Here is a 20,762-nt window from a genome sequence, read left to right on the forward strand (position 1 = left end):
CTGTCCACCAGGAGGCCTAGGTATGGCCTGGCTCATAGGAACCCTTCCTCACAAGGAGTACTGTGGAAAGATCCAGAAGTGCAGGAGAAGGCCTTTTATTAGCACCCACTCTTCTGTGGCCTCTTGAATTACTGTGTTTGCACTAATGCATGCATTTATCATTTACTATAGCTATTACGAAACCAACTTAATAAATTAGTGTACCATCTCTCTCCTTACAATAACTCAGCTATCAAATATGAAGAGAGGGCCAACCCTCTCCTTTTCAGGGAAGAATGGCGTCGATTTTGTGAAAGAGCAATGTTCGTGATTAACTTCAAGCCTTATTCAAACTCTTCCAAGTGCTGTGACAGAAAATCTGTTTATCTATTGTGGTCTTGATCTCTAGGTTCTCATCTTCATTCCTAGGCCTCTGCAATGTCAGTCACCACCAAGAGAATAACTAGAACCAGGAGGGAAGGAACAGCCTTCATAGAGTTTGCCTCACAATTCATCTGAACTAAAGTGACAACAGATGGCTTTAATGACTCCCTAAGAGATGCTTAGCAAACTCAACTACTGGTTGCTTCCCTTTGTACAGTTCCTCATCCTCACTTAAAGTAACCCACGTGTTTAAGAGAGTCACGAACAGAGATCTGGGTAAAGACATATATGTACAAATATCAGTTCAAAGATATCACAGTGATATTTAATCTGAATTCTATTTATAAATGTGGAATTCATCTTGGATGAGCATTTGCAAAGAAGCTTTATTTCTTTATAATTAAATTATTTTAATCCCCAAGGTGATCCTCAAGAAGACACAGGGGCACTCTAAGGAAAATTTACGTAAAGCCAGGACTTACATTAGATCACATTAAGAGTGGAGGTAGGTAGGTCAAAGAGATTAATTTGAAATTCTAACTTCATCCCCTTAAAAATTATAGATAGATAAACAGAGTGACAGAGATTTGGGGGAACAAGATCTTGGTATGTTTCCCAGGTTCTTCTGCCTCATCTCCCCAAGTGCTATTATTAAGAGTATGTACCACTGTACCAGGCACAAAACATTTTTAACTGAAACATATTTGTACATCTATAGAGTACAGTATAAGCAGAAGTATGTATTCAATATGTAATGATCAAATTAAGATATTAGCATTTCTGTGTTGCTAAAAAAGTTACTATTTCTCTGTTTTGTGAATCATTGGTTACTTCTTTTTTAGTTATTTGGAAATATACTTAAAATTGCTGTGGCAGTATGTATGCACTCAGACTACCTCCTTCTATGGTACCTCACTGTAGTGTCTATTGTTTTGTCTCCCTGTGCCTCAATCTCTCTGAAGCATCAAGTGACCATTACTTTTTACTTCTATGAGATCCACTTTTTTGTTTGTTCTTGTTTTTGTTTCTACAAGAGAATATCAGAATTTGTCTTCTATGGCCAGATTATTTCATTCATCCCACTATCCCTCCCTCCATCTATGCTGCCACAAATGACAGGATGCCATTTTAGTTTTTGATAGAATGGTATTGTATGGCTGGCTGTCCACATCTCCTTTATTCATTCATCCAGGGACACTGCCATCAAATCCTTATCTTGGCTGCTATAAATATGCCATACATGGGCCTCTAATAAAGTAATTCCATTCCTTTTAGTTCTATACCTGGTAGTGAAATAGGTACATCATATGATGGTTCTATTTTTAGTTACTGGAGGAACCACCACACAATTTCCCATGTTGACTATATCACCAAAAAATGGGATAAAATTTATTTCCTTTTTTACATCCTTGATAGCATTCATTATTTTCTGTCTTTTTATAACTGCCATTCCAAAGGGATGAGACAATATCTTACATTAGTTTTATTTTTTTAACCTTCTCATAATTAGTGCTAGTGAGCAATTTTTCTCTCGGAAACGTCTATTTCCCAGAGAAAACAGGAGATAACAGGATATCTCCCAGATCAATTTTCTTATTGCTTAAGTAGATTATTTGTATATTAACATATCTTATCAGATGAGTAGTTAACCAATATTTTCTCTAGTTCTTAAGGTTCTCTCCTTTCTAATTGGTTCATTTTATATGCAAATATTTTACTTTATAAAGTCAAAGTTAATCTAATTAATTTAATAGAGTACTCATAACTTTTATTAATCATGATACTATTACTATTGATTATTCTTTCAAAGAAAAAGATATAACATTAGAGAGACTGAGGGCAGAGGAAGAGAAACAGAGAGATTGAGAGAGAATAAGATAGATAGAGACACAGAGAAATAGAGGCAGAGAGAGGAGTCATGAGGCACTATTATCTTCTGAAGGCAGAGGATCGAAAAGTTCTAGCACGAAGTCATGTAAAGAAATTGTAGCCAACTTGGAAACATAGTGACGCTCAAGAGGGGGAAGATCCCTGAGAAGGAAGACCCTAGCAGGGCTGTGTCTCCAGCCCTCATTCCCCTCATCAACTCTCCTGCATGCTTCTCCTCTCACCACCGATGCCCTTCCTGCTCCCTCTCACTGGCTACTCTCCTAGCATATCTTCTTATCTGCATAGCAGTGGGCTTTGTGGATCTCTTTGATTTGACTGTGCTATCCACTGTTTCCCCAGACACTCTGGCTTTCTTCAGAGAGAAGGTGTGGGTAGCAAAGCAAAGCAGGAGCCTGACCCTGCTACATCTGGCCCAGCCTCTTAAGTTGACATTTGTTTTTGCCGATACTTGTGGAGCCTGCGTGCTTCGCACTTACGATGGTGAAGCTGTGCTTGGCATTGCATTCAGATTCCTCTGAGGCTCTTGGGTAGCAGTTCTGAGGTGGAGTACGAAAAGGTGAGGTACTAGGGAAGATGGGTCCTGGGAGAGGTAGGGTAGGTAAGGGAGTTATTAGCGTCTAGGCAGTGTGATCTGAGAAACATTGACAAGCCCATCCTTGCCAAAGCAAACGTTCCTTAGCACAGGAGACGTTGGAGAATCAGCCTGACTGCTGGACTGGGGTTGCTTTGAGGAAGATACTGACAAAGAGGGATAAGAAGTGAAGGCGACACAGAAAGGCAGAGAGGGGGCTCACGTGGTCTTCACCCGCTTGACAGCTCCAGCTCTCCTGACACTCAAAGTCTGCCCGTTTATCCCCTTCGTATTAACAGAACTTTCTGGAGACCTCATCAACCACAGTTTGTGCATGCCTTCGTGTCTCCTTTGTAAAAATTGTGTGTTCTGGTATTCCAGCTTTGTGCCTGAGTGCCCTTCTGTCCCACAGCCTTAGAAAGCGTGTGAGCTTGCTTCACAAACAACTTATTCTGTTCTGAGGTCACTTCTGTGGATACAAATTTGGGTATTTTATTCACAGTTTGTGCATGCCTGCAGGCCTCCTTTGTAAACATTATGCATTCTCATATTCAAGAGTAAGCTAAATGTACAAGATAAAGTAAATATATATAAGAATTCTTTCTTGTTATGAATGTGACATTTTCCTTGTGGTCTTATGGGACTGGCAGGAGAAATAGACACATTTAGAAAGTATTTCCAGCTTAGTCAGAAACTACTAAAGCACCTAATTTTCTTCTCTATGTATTGAACTGATAGACTTTATTTTTCTCCTGCCAGCCCCATAAGACCACAAGGAAAACGTCACATTCATAACAAGAAAGAATTCTTAAGTATACTGACTTACTATATTGTACGTTTTGCCTAATCTCGAATACTAGAATGCACAATATTTACTAAGGAGGCCTGCAGGCATGCACAAACTGTGAACAACACACCCAAATTTGTATCCACAGAAGTGACCTCAGAACAGAATAAGTTGTTTGTGAAGCAAGCTCACACGCTTTCTAAGGCTGCAGGACCAAAGGGCACTCGGGCATGAGGCTTCTGATGGCCTAGTCCAAGACACAAAATATGAATTCCGTTTTGAATAGATCACTTGCCAAATCCCGAGATACTAAATAATCTTTCCAGGGAGAGAGAAGGAAGACAGAGCTGACTGCAATGAAGCAGCAAAAGGAAAGAGAAGTCCCAAGTATGAAGAAGCCTTCATGTGCACAGGGACTCCTGGTCTCTAGAAGAGCTCTTTGTGCTTTCTTTCCCTTTTCTGCTTACCACCCTCCCCTCCCCTGCAGGATGCTGTAACATGTTCAGGAAAAACAGAGAGCAAGGCTTTCTTCTTCTTTCTTCATTTAGTGATGCCACTGAACACGACTGGCTCTGACACAATAGCCTTGCAAACATGAAGTCACCATGGAAGCCTTGACAGCCATAGCTGACCCAGACTGTCCACTGGCCAATCCTGTTCATCTCTACTCTACCACCACGACATACAGTTTCTGGGGCTCTTTAGATGTGTATGATGCTTAGAAATGGAACTCTCTGCTCAGAGATCTGTCCAAAGCAACATCACTGCCACGTGGGGCAGGAGAGATGGCTCAGTGGATAAGAGCACAGAGGACCCAAGTTCAATTCCCAGCACCCACATGATGACTCATGACTGCCAGTAACTCCAGTTCCAAGGGATCCGGCTCTCACTTCTGCCTCCATGGGCACCAGGCAAGCATGAAGGGTAGACATACATACAAGCAAAATTTAAAAGAAAATGGCACCATGGATTTTTTTTTAAAATCTCTTCTTTTTGAAGCCAGTTGTTTACCAAGAAAATACTGCAGTATCAAGATAAGAGAGAATAGATACCAAGGGAGCCCTGGCATGTAGCACAGGCCCCACACTTCTCAGGAGACCCACCTTCTAAACGTTCTTGAGCTGCCGAGAAATCCTTATACTTATTCGTAGATTGAGACCTAAATAATTGAAGGTAGTTTGGACAGTTGCCTTGACTGTTGGGATGGAATCTCCATAAAGGAAAATAGAGTCTGAGTCCTGTGTCCTTGGGCAAGGATTTGTCTTATGAGTGAGTGGTCTCTTGTATTAGTTTATTTTCATTTGTTACAACAAAATCTCCCGAATGTGGTGCGTTGCATTAAAACACTGTCTATTCTGTTCAGCTCATATGTTTGGAGCCTGAAAGTCCCAGGTTGGGTGACCCCATCTGTTTGGTCTCTGGTGAAGGTCTCCTAGAATGGAGTGAGACTTTGTGGGCAACGGAATGTGTGCCGGAGTGAAAAATGGCTGGGTGTGGCTATAGGTCCCTTTCACAGGAGTCAACACTCTGCTCGACCAGATAATCATTTCTCCAGGTTGTGTGGCTCGTGGCCTAAGTTTCGCACTGATCCCCAAATGTTTTAGGCTCTCCTACCTCTCAGTATTGCCACACTGGAGATCAAGTCTCCACCCTTATGAACTTTTGGGACTATATCAATTAATTACCTCTTCTGTATAGGGACACATATTTAAGGCTTTCTAAATGAAATTGTCTTCACTGAAAATACTCAGCTTTGCCCTATGCCTTTCAAGTAGCCACACACAGTGCATAAGCAATGTGCTGTATACACAAGCACATACTCATGTCTTTCTAACTTGCACAATGCTTTGCCTTCCTGTTCTAGAATTCATACTCTGTTTTTTTTGTAAAATGATATTATGTGTTGAAATAGTCTGCTTAGCTCTTTTAAATGTTATATAGTACTTAATTATATTTGTAAAGATGACTTGCTAAAAATTCTCCTGTTGTCAAGTATTTGGATTTTCTCCCATTTCCTCTCATGAGCTAAATAAAGCCACTATAAAAAAAATACTCTGTAAAAGTGACACACAAGAAGGTTAAAGGCCAAAAACTATATTACTTATACTAACTCCATTAATTATTATCTTAAAACATGGTAACATTATACACTCTAAACACAGATAACTATTTTTACATTATACACTCTAAATATAGATAATTCTTTTTAGTGCAGCTAGGTTGAAAATCCATTCGATGGCTCTCTTACATTGACTAATCTGTTGGGAGATTATTCAATACAACCTTCACTGAGATACATGATTTGACCTGAATATTTTTACCTGAAATGTTTTACACCATAGCTCTTAACAGATCTTACATGTTTCTTCCCATATTCAATGAGGAATCTCAATATTCCTTCACAGATTCTGCTGTGGTAGCAGCTTAAGCACTTCAGTCTATATTCATATAGATTACTCTAAATCATATAGCTCTATCAACATTGTCAATAACCTCATAATTAGCCTCCAGATATGATCATACTAAGTTTTCTGTGTTCTTTTCCCAAGAGAGGAAAGTTGAATCTGAAAGCTAATTGTATCTTGTTACAGACAAATAAGCTTTTCCCCAGCTCAGAGCTCAGAACCCCAGCAGTAGATAGATGCTTGCTATTTAGACTTATGGGATGCTGATGTCTAAAGTAGCAGATAGAGACTAAAGAAAGCATCTTAATTCATAGGCAGATGGATGGAACTGGAAAATATCATCCTGAGCGAAGTAACCCAATCACAGGAAAACACACATGGTATGCACTCATTGATAAGTGGATATTAGCCCAAATACTTCAATTATCCTAGATGTACAGAACACATGAAACTCAAGAAGGATGACCAAAATGTGGATGCTTCACTCCTTCTTTAAAAGGGGAACAAGAATACTCTTGGGAGGGGATAGGGTGGCAAAGTTTAGAACAGAGACTGAAGGAACGCCCATTCAGAGCCTGCCCCACATGTGGCCCATACATATACAGCCACCAAACTAGATGAGATGGATGAATCAAAGAAGTGCAGGCTGACAGGAACAGGATATAGATCTCTCCTGAGAGACACAGCCAGAATACAGCAAATACATAGGCGAATGCCAGCAGCAATCCACTGAACTGAGAACGGGACCCCCGTTGAAGGAATCAGAGAAAGGACTGGAAGAGCTTGAAGGGGCTCAAGACCCCATATGAACAACAATGCCAACCAACAAGAGTTTCCAGGGACTAAGCCACTACCTAAAGACTATACATGGACTGACCCTGGGCTCCAACCTCATAGGTATCAATGAATAGCCTAGTAAGAACACCAGTGGAAGGGGAAGCCCTTGGTCCTGCTAAGACTGAACCCCCAGTGAACGTGATTGTTGGGGGGAGGGTGGTAATGGGGGGAGTATGGGGAGGGGAACACCCATATAGAATGGGAGGGGGAGGGGTTAGGGGGATGTTGGCATGGAAACCAGGAAAGGGAATAACATTTGAAATGTAAATAAGAAATACCCAATTTAATAAAGATGGGGGAAAAGGAGTCATTCTGAGGCATTCCTTTGTTTTAAGGATGAATCTCATCCAGTGGGAAACAAAACACATAATTAAAACAATTCAGACAGCTGGACATTCAAACACACAGCTTCCAGACTTCTGTTGGTTATGTCCAAATTGTATCTTTAAGTATTTAAGAAATAGTGTGTGTGTGTGTGTGTGTGTGTGTGTGTGTGTGTGTGTGTGTGTGTGGTGTTTATAGAAAAGAGATGTTTGGTGTCATATAGACCAAATATTTCTCAAATTATTCCAGGTAAAGTACATGTTTTTAATCTTCAAAAAGCCACCAACTGATATTGTACTTTCATGAAATACAGCCAAGATTTCCATCAGAAAACGAACATGGAAGATACCAGGCTGTGGCCTTGCACCTAGCACCGTAGATTACTTGTGCCTTCAGCCGGAGCAATTCTCAGATATTAAACAAAGACGGACAGACATGATGTTTGGTGGTCAAAAGGCAATGTACAAACTAGGATCTGGGAAAATTCGGGATGAAAGGGAGTTGGATATGGCTTTAGTGGACCATCTAATAAACAGAGTCAGGTGTGCATCAAAACCACGGAATAGCAACTTAGCAAAACTAGTTGAGAAATTCAGCAAGGTTGCCAAATACACTATCAATAAGAAGTGATAATAAAAAGGAAAATGCATTCATAACATGAAGGATTTCTAAAATTCTCAAGAATGGAAATAGCAGTGAACATACAGGGAGTGCATGGAATATTATGGGTTAGAGTTAGAACTCTGCTGTTATAAGACACCGGAGAAGATTTGTCAATGAATGGAATTACTTAGTATAAACTGGTCAGTTCTTCCCTAAGCAAATCATGTATTCATTTTATTCCATGTAAAGCTCAGCAGAAACTTCTGAGAAGCTTGGCAGGTTTGATTCCACAATGAACCTCACAGAGTTATGATACACAAATAGTTAAGTCAATCACACACACACACACACACACACACACACACACACACACACACACTCACTCACATACATACACACATGCACACACACGCACTCACACACATACACACACACTCACACACACATACACACACATACATACACATGTACATACACACTCAGAGACTCATAAACACACTCACACACTCACACACACAGAGACTCATATACAAACTCACACACACACTTACACACACATACACACACTCATACAAACACACTCACACACACAGCCTCACACACACATACTCACAGATTCATATGCAAACATACAAACACACTCACACACAGTCACACACATACACATACTCACACACACTCATAAATTCATATACACACTCATACACATTTTCACACACATATACATGCACACTCACAGACTCATATACACACTCACACACACATTTTCACACACACGTAATACATACTCACAGACTCATATACACATTCACACATATGTATGCATTCACACACACATACTCTTGCACACTCACATGAAAACACACCCATGCATGTGCGCACGCACACAGACACACCCACACACACACGTTTTCACACACACATGTACATGCACACTCACAGACTCATATACACACTCACACATATGCATTCACACACACACTCTTGCACACACACTCACATGAGAACACACCCATGTGTGCATGCGCACACACACACACACACACACACACACACACACACAAATGCAAAAGGGAAAGGAAAAGCTTCCTATAGCAAACAGAAAGCAATAGGTATTAGCACAGCAGCAGATGCACCAATATGAACCAGATTAAAACGAGCGTCTTGCAAGGAAACTTATGTGAATAAGAGAAAGGAAACAGAAAAGCTATTTAGTGATGGTTTAATGAAAGCTGATTTATTATAATGAAAATAAACTGATTTTAAGCTGGTTTGTTATATTGAAAATAGACATTTTTGATTCTTGTTTCATGCTATATAGACTTATAGATAGTTTAAAACCCTAATGTAGAAGTACAATTGTAAGCAAGTTAGAAGGAAATGTGGCCCTTCGGAGGGAAAATATTTTTAAATAAGATGCTACAAGCACAAACTTAAGGATATGACTTCTGTTGTGTCATACAGTTCCTCATGCTGTGTTAACCGCCAACCATTCACTTATTTATGTTGTTTCCTCATAACTGTAATTTGGCTTCTGTTATGAATCACAATGCATATATATTTTTGGAGACAGAGGTTTGCCAAAGGAGTCAAAACCCACAGGTTCAGAACTGCTTCTGCAATTTCTATTTAGATGGACACAACGATCTTAGCATATGTGTACTGTACCCAGACGAAATGATTTTTTAAAAAAAGTTGAAAATCAATGGTGTTACAGAGGAAACACCCACTGATCGCTGGGAGGAAACTGGAAGATGTGAAAAGTAAATACAAAGATAATTCACAAAGGCAGAAAACTGAAGAACTCAAGTTAGATTCTTAGCCCCATCAATAATCCTAACCACAGCAATTCAGGCAACTTCTCTGGCAAAAGTTTAGAAAGTTACAGGGCTCCAAGTTATAAATAAGTTGAAGGAACAGGGGCCTGCATTGCATCGCTAATAGGAATTGGCCAAGTCTTTCTGAAAAGAAGCCAGGCAGCCATTAGCTTTAGTGTCTGGGCTGCCTACGGTGGAGTCTTTTTCCTCGGAGTTCTCACATAGGCCAGCAAGATCGCACGTAGGGAAAAACAAATGCAGCAACATTGTTTGCAAGCAAGTAGTTGTCCGTTGACACGTGGAAAGTTAAGCTGCCAGGAAAAAGGTAGTGAGTGTCCGTCAGGCACCAAGTTGGGCATGGATGGAAGAAACACAGCACTGAAGCAAAAGACAAATTTGCACACAAACTACCACCGCTCATTTTTCACAGGTGCACACACACGCACACAAAGAGACACATATGAGCATCGTCAATGCACACTAAACAATAGAGGGGTAAGAGAAGGTGGCAGGTAAAGGGAAAATATGAAACAAAGTAAGAAAAAGTTACTGTGTGATCGAACATGAGAGGGTAGCATGAGTTGACAGAAGAGGATGATAAACCAAATCTCTACCCAAACCCAAAATGCTCAAAACAAAAACCCAAGGTCTATCTACTGAACAGTCCAAGAAGGCATACCCCAAATCTGCAGCTTTCTCCTTAGCATGTTGAAGCCCAGGAGGCCTGCAGGATAGAAAATACATATTAAGGGCCCGTTGTTAAATTTATGGACTGTATTTCTCCTGAGTGTTCCCCCTCTAATCCTGTGGAACTCTTTTAACTTCTGCAGTGTTGACAACTAGCCAAGTGGGGGAGAGGAGCGGATGGCTTTTCTTTCCCAAGAAGCTAATGACAAGGATTCCCTGGCCAAGGTAGCCTAGAAACGCCTGCGTGTGTTCCTGCCTGAGTTGTATTTCCCATGTTCTCATCAACATGCTGGCAGTAGCAAATGTCTTCATGATGGCTGTTGTCCAAAGAACTCGAAGCCAGAGATTTGCTCTGGGAGAGCATCCAGAAGAGTCATTCGGATTCCACAGTTGAAGAGTCCCAAACGTTAAGGAGGACCCAGAAACTGTGCTGGCTGCCTCTTTGAACCATTGTGAGTTGAAGATGAGGAAAGGCTGAGCCCTTGGTGCCCCTGAGGGTGGTGTGCATCCCTTAATGCCTGCCCTAACCACAGAATGCTCAAGTGTTTAGGAATGTTGCAAGGGCAAGGGGTACAGCATCACTCAGGACAGAGCATCAGAGGACAGTGATTATAGATTTGTGTTTTTGACTTTGCCTCACCTCCAAATTGGGTATGAAGATGCATTGGGTAGAGTTTTCCTCATGAGCGCTGTGTTTAGGTAAACGTTGCTGTGTGCCCGCTGTCCATGTGGAGAAACACTGAAAATACATTAAATGGTAAAACTCATCTGAAAGCCTTTCCAGTCTCAAGTCATATATTTCCCAGCATGCTTAGAATGTGAGATTACTCTTAGAGTTTCTTTAGACCCCACCTCTTTAAGATTCTATCATATGATAACCTGCTTATTGCTAAGAAATCTCATGTCATAGTTTCAACGAAACTGCTTAAATAGCTATTACCTTTCCCACTTAACACCACGCAGTGTTAGAGAGATAACCTGCCTTGCCCAATGGGTTTCCATTAGCCCGCGGAAGAGACTGATACAATTCAGAGCCTCACACCATCCTGAGGGTGGTGTTAAAAGCATCTGCTAAGGTAACAGATGTTGTTTATGAGACAGATGGAAAACTGAGTTATCCTCAGAACTAAAGCACTAGGAATTGGCTCTAATTATGCAGATGTGATCTGAAAGCCAGTCTCACGATTACACACAGCTCCTGTGACCTTGAAAAAGTTGAAGCACAGATTTTTTTTTAAGTTCCCAAGTTTTAGGTCACTTACTAATTAAAGAAAGTAAAACTGTACCCAGCAAATAGAAGATCCAGTCAATACACACTTCCTTCCCGTGTCCTGCCATGTGCAAAGCCACAGTGACATTTTAGAGGAGACGACTGGGTATCAGAGACTCTAGGGTAACTATAAGACCAAGAGACCACAAAGGTCAAGTGAGCTTGAAAGAGTGCTAAGAGACTCTGCAAGGCAATGAAACCTAGGTTCCCAATCTCCCCTAAAGGCCAGGTATTGCTCTCTATTCATATAATGGCTATTTTCTGTGCCATTTCCCAGGTAGGGCTGACTGGCCACAGCATGGTATGAGTCTTAAGTCTTTCTTACCACCTCTAGGTCTATTCAAAGATTCTACTGAGACGGTATCTATAGTTAGTCCCCGTGGTATTAAGTGACGGGTACTAGTCCTTTTTTCCATGTCTTAATTGGTTTTGTTCAGGTATAAAAAAAGAGTATCACACTCTAGCTAGTGTATAATGAACAGATGTTTATTTCTCATGGTTCTGGAGACTGTAAAGCCTAAGACTTCAGAAGACATACTTGCTGTATCATAAATAGTAGATAGTATCATATACAAAAAGAAATGAAGGAAGGAAGGAAGGAAGGAAGGGAAGGGAAGGGAAGGGAAGGGAAGGGAAGGGAAGGGAAGGGAAGGGAAGGGAAGGGAAGGGAAGGGAAGGGAAGGGAAGGGAAGGGAAGGGAAGGGAAGGAAGAAAAGGGAATTCATCCTTTTACCAAGAATCCATTCTCTGGATGTGTTAACTCTTCCTACCACAATGACATTAATCCACTGGTGGGGACAGAGCCCTCCTAATATATCACCTTTAAGAATCTGCCTCTTTACACTGTTTCTAAAGAGATTAAGTTTCTAAAATATTAACTTTAAACTTAATAGACTGCATAGAACCACATACTGTGCTCAGATCAACACATGTGCAGATAGCTATGTTTGCTTGGCATGGTTCTACATGAAGGCAGAAATGAGTACATTTTCGTGATCAGAGAAGCTTAGCAATTGTTTTCTTTCCGTACACTATGGCCGTATGTCCTGAAGTGTTGGCTTGTCGTTAAAGGCCTTGGAACTGATACCAGTGTTCTTGCCAGCCTTTTCCGATGGTTGTGGCCCTTGTGTGATTGTGGCCCTAAGCTTCAATACTCAGAGCCTCAAATGAATCTTATCTAAAATGAATATCATGAGGATTGGTATTTGTAAAGTCATATGATTTTAAACCTATTTTCACAGCACATCTCAGGTGTACCACTGTGAAGTTGCACATACATCCCTCCCCTACATGCTGCATGAGAGAGCAGCTCTGAGAGGTCTAGGGGATTGCCTAATATTCTAAATGAATCCACAGTGGAGCTGGGAACACAAAAGAGATCTTTATTCCAATGGTAAAGATTGTCTTCCTCAACTGGAGAAGCTTCACTCTGCTCACTCCCTAGGCAGTTCTTTTCCTACTCTTGTCTTTGTTAAATATACCCCCTTTTAATTCCCTCCCACAGTGATTCCTTTGGATTCTACTCTCTATAGAAACATTCAGTGTCCTTATGACAATGGTGGGTCTCACCTCAAGCCCCAAGTTTTGTGTGCTGCTATGAAGAGTAAGTCCTAGGCACGCCACAAACTGGCAGGTTGACCATGGACAAGTTACCTAACCCTCTATAGCATAATGTGTATATGTATGTTTTACATATACATGTGGGATGACGACACCTTCAGATGCTGGCTGTGAACATGAACAAGTTGATGCATGAAGATGTTTCTATAAAACAATAAAATGGTGTATAAACTGACACTTGATGTTATCAATGACCAGAACAAAGGTAGTTTGAGGGGTGGTGAGGCAGGAGAATGATTCCGATATGGGGGTGGGGGGATACCCATTAGGTCTCTGCCATGGTGCTTATAGTGGAAAAGGGGTTCCCACCCCTATTCCTGAATTTTATCTTTAATAGAAATGCTTATTTCTTCCTTTTAATGTTTTGAAGAGATAATGAAACTATTCATTAAGGCTCCTGCCAGGAACTCAATAGGTTATATTGCTGCCACCGTCATTGTCTTTCCTTTAGAAGCAGAATATTTTCTTATATACTTCATGGTCTGTTGACACTACACATAGTGTTTTTGCATATCATAGGGGACAAATATAATTTTTGAAAGAATGACTGATTTAAAAATAGTTCTATGAGATAAGAGATGGAAATGCCACAAATCTGTACAAATCCTACCCACATATCATGGCAAGGTTCTTTTGTTCTAGTCTGAGACACCATGTCATATAAGAGACTGAATAAACATAAATACTGTTTAATTCTTGAGATCAATCATAACTATCTCTTCCTCTCCTAAAAAGTGGAGCATGTGTATTTGTACAACACATCTTGTTTTCATTGCTATGTAGCTTTCTAGGGCCTGCCAAGCCATTCGATGATGAGTTTCTATGGGAATGGAGTCCACATGTAAAGATCCTGGTATCCTCAGTATTTCAGTAGAATGCAGGCTAAGGGGAATTCTCATTGAAAGTTTGCTGATGTTCATGATGGTCCCTACTACCCAGGAACAGGCAGCATAGATAGTTTCTAAGGTTTCTAACCTAGACTCCATTCATTTTTAATAATTTGGGAAGAGAAATGCTTGGGTTAACTTAGAGAAATAAAACTCCCATTGATGAGGATGCTGTGATTTTTTTACATTTAGGTGTTAATTATCTGCTGAACAATGATAAAGGAGAGTGTGGGTGGACATTCAATATTAAATTAACTTCACAAATTGGCACTGAAGCCTTATCATACAAAGTAAAATAAATGAATTTAGCCAATACTTGGCTTGATAGTTCTAGTACCTCATGGTATTTAATATCAAGTTATTAAGAATGAATGGTAATTCTCTAAATTATAATATTTCTGGGGATCAATTGTCTTACTTTTAAGTAGCACCTCATGTAATGCAGTTTTGATTTGTATACTAGTCGGGGTTCTCTAAAGAAGCAGATCTGATAAAATGATTATATTTTAAAAGAGGATCCATTAGATTGGTTTACACTACACAGTTGGAGTGGAGAAAAAGAATGGTTGTCTCACCCTGGAAAGGACCAGAGCATGGGAGTTTCTCGGTCCACGATGCTGGGTGCTCCAGCTGTACCGAGGTAGTACCAAACACCTTGAGGAGTTCTGGGAGAGCTGCTCGTTATCAGTTCATGTTAGAAACCTAAAGGAGCTGCTTACAGCACCAGCAGAAAAGTCACCGGGGTCTTCAGCACACACTGGAAACCTGAAGAGGCTGGTTCTAATGTTAGTAAAGGAATAACTGTGGTCAGGAGGTTCCTAAAATTATGGTCAGAAACAGAAAGAATGCTTATGAGCTTGATGAGGTAACCAAGGGTCCTAGAACCAAGGGAATGGATGCAATCAACAAGTCAGAAAAAGTCAAGGATGGTTCCCCAGGGGTAATGATGTGTGACAGGTAGGTGTCTTCTATAACTGAGAAACAGCAACCTACAACTGGATAAGAAAACTAGAAATGGCAATGACTCCTGAAGCAAAAGAGTTGTTAAAAGGAGGTGACCATCGGGTTAAATGCTCAAGTTAAGAGAATATCAAAAAGACTATTGTATTAGATAGGGTTTTATTGATATAAAAAGACACCATGGCCGTAGTAACTCTTATAAAGGAAAACGTTTCATTGGAGCTGGCTTACAGCTTGAGAGGTTTAGTCCATTATCATCATGACAGAAAGCATGGTAGTGTGCAGGCAGACATGGTGCTGGAGAAGGAGTTGAGAGGTCTACATCTGGATACACAGGTAGTGTAAGGAGACTGTATGCCATACTGGGCATAGCTTGACTATCTAAGACCCTGACATCAGCCTCCACAGTGACACGCTTCCTCCAACAAAGCCACGCCCATTCTAACAAGGCCACACCTCCTCAGAGTGCCACTCCATATGGTCCAAGAATTCAAACACATGAATCTACAGGGGGCGTTCCTATTCAAAACACCGCAGCTCTGAGTGACATCTGTCTATTCATCATCTCACAGTTCTTTCAATGCAGAACTGGGGGCAAGACACATGGGAACAACTGTAAGGTAAACAAGGACAGCTGATTCTTTCATATATCAGAAGTTTGTGGAGAGAAAACATCGTGTTGATTAGGATTTACTCTCTGCTGCTCGCCGTCTGCGAGTTCATCCCATCACCTCCAACATACTTCAGTGTCTGCTAGTCATACAGAAATGGATATTAGGTTGGCATCTAAGAGTATCGGGAGTTGCTTCATGTATCATTCCTAACAGATGTAGAAAGTATTATCTTGGTGGGGGAAAGGTGAGGAAGCCATAGCGGGGTGGGGCAGAGAAGATCTGTCCATCTGTCATATGCAATGCAAATTCGATTCCCAAGCCTATGGTCTTTGAATGGCTCTTACTGGCATCGGTTTTTGGCACTTCTCCTAGATGGGCTAAGTTCTTTCTTACCATATTTTTAGACGTGTATCATCCTCCCACTCATGTGTTTACGAAGGTGTTCTCTCTAAATAAGCTACTGGGGCCTTGCTTGTCTGTGACTTCATCCGTATATGACTAATTACTTCTGCATCTGTCAAGATTATTCAGAATTCTAATTTTACACTGCAGGGGGTTAGTCATTGCATATAACACAGTAATAACTAAAGTGAGGAATGCACTTGGCAATACTTGTCAAACCCTGATGACCATCACCCATACGGTAGGAGACCAAGACTACACCTTGAGCATGATTTATCGAACAGCCATCTCATGGTGCAATGGTCCCTAGAGAGTGTTTTTGTCTAGCTTGTTGGATAATTTGCCATGGTTCCGAATCATACATTTTATCAATGATGTGATAAATGTACTTATTACATATTTTATCTACAGCAGTCCATCCATCTGCCATGAAAGAACATTATATCAGTTCGCATGGATGATTCAGAACTGGTTTGTTGTTATGATATGGATATGGATATATATCCAATAAAATCAATGTAGTGTGGGAAGACACAGGCAGTAGGAATCTCATGGCTATAGATGTACTAATTGTGGCATGGTGCTCAGTAGAGTTTTGCACAATAACTTGCTTACTCTTTGTAACCCATGAGGTGGCTATAAAAAACAGAAATCTGGGGCCTTGGGAGGCCAGCCATTTGGCTTAGGTTATACAGCCGCATAGTGAAAACTTTGATTCCAATTCATGTTGTTCCTTGTTTGTTCTTTGTGCGTGCTTCTTTGTTGTTTGTTTGTTTTTTCTCCAGATATGTGAACTGTTACCAAGGCATCCATTTTGTCTGCCAAATGCTTAGGTGACCAATAGCAACCTTCTCTTGAGGTACCTGTCAGACACTGTCAAAATCTTGCTACTAGATGTATAAAGGGAAGAACATTTTTATCTTATTTTTTGCATGAATTCCTTCTTAATTCTCTCAAAATTTTCTCCATATCAAGGACAAACCTTTGGCTGTTTAATATGGCTAGGGGATTTGAAAAGACTTCTGTAGAGAAGTTGGCTCAGCTTGCCATCCTATACTGGAGTGTGCTAGGGGGTCTCCAGGGAGACTTAACAAGAGCACGGAGTCATATATGGCAGAGAACACGAAGATGGGGATCACACAACATCTAAGTAACAAGGTAGCTATGTCTTTATTTTAAAAACAGATTTGTAAAGATGGACTATGGGCTACTGTGAAGAATAGAACTCCCCAAGAGGGAGGAGGCGGGAATACAAATGCAAGCCCTTCATCCATAAAGTGGTTTTGGGGTGGAACCTTGGACGGTGTAATTCATTTCTCTGAGCCTCCGTTTCTTTGTTTAAAAAGTATTAATATTCATATCAAAAGATGGATGTGAAGGTTTGAGAAGATAATGCATGTAAACATGCCACATATCTTCCTGACATCAACTAACACCTACACTGGTATTACCCTCCACACTCCCAGGTACAGGCAGAGGTACTTTTCTTTAGCACTTTTCATAAATCGTTGTCAATGTCATTATCGAAGTACTCATTAGCTAGCAATCACCTGTTCATTTCCCCTGTCACACTCCTTTATCACATGTGCTTGTCAGAAAGAACAGGTGTCTCAAAAACACCTGGAGCTGCACGGGTGTTCATCAGATGTTAATGAATCCATGAACCAATTTTGAATAATTAGGTTAAAGTTCTTTTTGTTTGCTTATTTATTAGATCAAAGAGAGATTATTTGAATGGACCTATAAAATGGACAGGAAATCTGGCTTAGAGATGATCTGATTAATTTTGGACAACTAAAGTCCCAGAATCATCATGTGTAAGGCAAGAAAGGGCACCATTTGGGATGGCTAAATTAAGACTAGGTGTCTGACGCTAATAAGGGAGATCAGAACACAACTAAGTGCTTGCCAAGAGCAGGAAGCTCTGAGAGGCTGTGAGCGATTGGTCACATACCAAGAACTGCTCTTGGAAACGCCATGCTTAACAAGAATTTGATTTCTTCTGTAGAGCCTTTGTGTGAGAGAGTATGTATGGGACACAAGCAGGAGACTCCAATTGTCTCCATTCCACAGACAGAAAACCAGGGCCTGGTATAAGCACAGAGTTCCTTAAGCTCTATGCCAAATGGAGGTTAAGAGGACCTGACTTGGCTGATATCATGTAGACATTAAGGATGTTTGGGTCATCCAGCTTACTGTGTTTCCTGGCTACATCATGTCTGAGCCATCTGATGCTGTCCTAGAAGACCTTTATGTGGCTCAGGAAGCCAGCATACCTGCTGAGCAGTTTGTGATAAATGTTTCAGGATTTCAGAGAACAGAATGCAAGCCATGGCTCTAAGTGAATTCAATCTTGGCCAAAGGCAGCTGTGCAAGACCCAGGGTTCTGTTGTGTCCATGTCCATAAAGCTGCTATGGAAAACAGGTGCGTGAGAAGAAGCTTACAAACCGTGGCTTGGTAAAATGAACAATATGCAGCTGCAGGCCACAGCTAGGCAATGGCATCTCTCCAGTGAGCACTAGTATCTTTTGTTTGAGCTTCTGCAGAGGAAAACCTGAAAGACGGGCGCTAAGGTAATGTGGCATTAGAAAAACATCAGCTTTATGGGCAGATTAGATTTAAAACTCATTATGGAGACTCTCTAGGAAAGGTGTATTCAAGCTTCAGCCCACAGATCCTATGTAGCCAAGGGTGGCTGTGAACTTTGCCCAACACAAAATCATACACTTACTTAAAACATGAATTGTGTATGTATGGTATTGTTTGTATGACACAGTCCTTAAACGCAAACTTTGTAGATGACAACATCATGTCACGTTGTCAAAGGCAGAGCCTACGGTGTACTTGGAGTACTGTTTCACCTCTCAGAGTCTCAGCTTCAAGGCTGGGAAACAGGAGTATTCTGTTCATGCTCACAAGCAAACATCGATGACTAAAATAGAATGTAGGTCTTAAATGCTAAAAGCAGAGCTGGCACTGGGCAACAGGTAGCTGTTCCTCTTAGCCATCTCTCAGCTCCTACTTTTGCCTTTTGTCTCCTAGAAATGTCAGGGTACAGAAAGCCACACTGTTTGCTTGGAGAATGTGGCTTGGCCCCCGGTGGCTCATTGGGAGCTGTTATGACTGGCACAGGTCGGCCTTTGCTTCTGAGGCTCTGTGGGAACTGACAGGGGAATGGTTCTGCTTCACTAACTGATGGAGAACAGTTTCTGTCAGGCTTGCTAAAAGGAATGAAGCAGTGAATACAGGTATAGCTGGAGGCCAAAAGACCTCCCAGGGAAGGGTACTGGGGAGCCCACACCCACACAGAGAGCTACAGCAAGAAGGATGACTGTGGACAGTCCCCAAAGTACTGGGTGGGAAGGAGCATGCCTCTCAAGGTTGCTGGCAGACATCAGATTTTTCTTCCATCATCCCTATAGCATGAAGTAGTACACCCACCCTTCTCATGCCAGACCACTGCATTATACCTGGTAAGCAGCACGTTCTAGTGGTCATAGCTTCCAGAAGACCATGAGTTTTCTGATTCCACACTGATTACTGCACCCATGGCCCTAGGGCATTGGTGATCATTCCTAAGGAGCCTTCAGATGATTGTTGTCAGCAACCTTGACTAAGTATCCTCTCACTGCAGAACACATGGCGCCCCATACTGGGCTCAAGTGCCCTGACTTGGAAGCAGACAGGAGGGTTAGCAATCTGCTCCATTGCTTGCTTCCCGAATGACCTCGAAAAAAATTTTCATACTGTTCATGGGCACCCAGGCAAGCAGAAGAACAGTGTCCACTCTCCCTTAGTGATCAGCTGTTCCATAGATATCTTGCATACGGTTAGCGGCAGGGGTAGGGTATTACCAGTGCAGTCACAAAGAAAAGCAAAGAAAGAAAATAGGAAGATTCCGTGACCAGCAAGAATGACAGAGACGACCTTCAAAGCAGTCAGCCTGGACAGATGGCCACTGTTGCCAATAAAAGTGAGTCAGTACTAAGAGGCCTTGAGCTACAGAACTGCATTTTAATGAGAAGGATTTTAAGCTTAGTTCTCATATGGCTCAGGGGTGTTGGTGATAATTTCATTCATTCCACAAATATTTTTTACTGCCTACCATGTGCAAAAGTTTTCAAAATAAAATAACTGACACATTCAGACTAGTGTGGTACATACAACTTTTTTTTTTTGTCAGTCAATTGGAATTATTTGAAGGGAACTGACGAAGCCTGCCTGTGCACTTTACACCCGTTCTCTGTGTGTTCTGCCCCAGCCTGCTCCTCCTCAGCTCTCCCTGTCCCATCTCAGTACAGATGTTCATAGTTATTTGTTTCTTGGACTTTCTCTCTCTCTCTCCTCTCTCTCCCTCTCTCTCTCTCTCTCTCTCTCTCTCTCTCTCTCTCTCCTCTCTCTCTCACATGTACACACACAAACACATACACACACATACACACATACTCACATACATGTTCTCACACACACTTCCACACACACTCACACACATGTGCATGCACACATATACACATGCATTCACACACAGGCACACACATATGCACACACTCATACACTTGCCCACATAAAACACACATACACACACACATACACACACACACACACACACACACACACACACACACCAAAACCTTTGGGACCTTGCTCACTCACCTTCTCTTTGGTTCCCCCAATGGTTCTCAGGTAGCTGTGAGAAATTGAACTGAGAGACGCTATCCAGCATC

General features: G+C 41.3%; 1 long non-coding RNA gene across 1 annotated transcript in view; it reads left to right on the top strand.

Annotated features, from left to right (window-relative positions):
• LOC148001735 (uncharacterized) overlaps window positions 1-11,061 on the top strand; it is a 226,300-nt gene extending 215,239 nt beyond the window's left edge. The window contains exon 2 of the long non-coding RNA XR_015635580.1: window positions 10,428-11,061. This is a non-coding gene — a long non-coding RNA (uncharacterized LOC148001735). The remainder of the gene's footprint in view (window positions 1-10,427) is intronic.
• The last annotated feature ends 9,701 nt before the right edge of the window (window positions 11,062-20,762 follow it).

This window comes from Rattus norvegicus, chromosome 13, assembly GCF_021556685.1.
Source record: "Rattus norvegicus strain SHRSP/BbbUtx chromosome 13, alternate assembly SHRSP_T2T, whole genome shotgun sequence".
Taxonomy (NCBI): Eukaryota; Metazoa; Chordata; class Mammalia; order Rodentia; family Muridae; genus Rattus; species Rattus norvegicus.